Raw genomic sequence first — 1,342 nt, 5'->3', positions numbered from 1 at the left:
CCTACCTGGCAAGTGCAGGGTCCTGAATAATCCTACTAAATCCCCAGTATCGCACACACACAGAGACACACACAAAAACAAAACAAAACAAAACAAAACAAAACAAAAACTTGAAATACTTCACCCCAAGCTCTTCTTGACTTGAGGGTTTGTGTGGAGAAGTCTTCTGTGATTCTGATGGGCTTTCCTCTGTAGATGATGTTTATTTTCTGCAACAGCTTTCAATATTCCATTCTTGTGCTTAATTTCTGGGATTGATTATTGTATGTCTAGGTGTAGATTTATTTTTGTCTTGGCTAACTAGGGTTCTATATGCCTCACTTATTTGTATGCCAGTTTCTGTTCTCATGTGTGGAAAATTTTATGCTATTATTTCTGTAAATAGTCTTTTTATATCATTTGTGTTGAATCCTGCATTTTCACAGATGCTTACCAATCTTATATTGTTTTCCTTTGTATTGTCCTGTAGTTGTTGAATTATTATTTCTTTCTTTTTTTTTTTTTTTTTTTTGTGGAACCGGGGATTGAACTCAGGCCCCTGTGCTTGCCAGGGAAGCGCTTATTCTACTGAGCCATCTCCCCAGCCCTTGAATTGTTATTTCATTTGCTACTTTTAACGGATCTTTCCTTCTTTTTTCACTAGCTCTGACCCTGTCTTCAATGCACGAAAGTCTATCTTCAGTTTTGTTCAAGTGTTTTTACCCTCTTTCAATGAATCTATCATTTTCTGAATATCCATTTAAATGTTTCATGTATTTCATTTATTTCTTATATTGATTGTTCACAATTTTGTCCTTTTTCTATTGTCATCTATTTTTTAAAATCTATCTCTACTATAGATTTGCTGAGCAATTCCTTTATAAGTGTTGACATGTCTTTTTTTCTTTTTACCTAAGAGATTATTTTCCATTTGATTTCCTCTATATATTCATGGATTTATTTCTTTACTTCATTTCTATCATTTCAGAAATTTTAGGTGTGTGTCTTTCATTTTTCTCTAGATTGTGGTCTCTCAGACTTGTTCTGGGTGGTCTGAAGGTCTAAGATTGTATGTATCTTGCTTCTGTGTTTTGTTTTTTTTTTTTTTTTTGTGGTGATTTAATATGCATTTTACTTTCTTTCAAGTTTTTTTTAATAAGACAGTTTCAGAAATCAACACACTGTACATTGTTATCTTCCCAGTGGTCATCCACAGCACAAGATGCAGACAGAATATCCCGTCCAAACACTATCAGCACAAATCCCCCTTCTCATTGAATCAAGCAAAAGTAGCTGTACATCTATCCCAACTATTCTGCATATACAAATACAAAATGGTCCCTCCCTTGCATCCCATTTTTTT

Source organism: Octodon degus, unplaced genomic scaffold (genome assembly GCF_000260255.1).
Source record: "Octodon degus isolate 3935 unplaced genomic scaffold, OctDeg1.0 scaffold00007, whole genome shotgun sequence".
NCBI lineage: Eukaryota > Metazoa > Chordata > Mammalia > Rodentia > Octodontidae > Octodon > Octodon degus.
The sequence above is the reverse complement of the archived record's forward strand: the minus strand, read 5'-3'. Positions refer to the sequence as shown.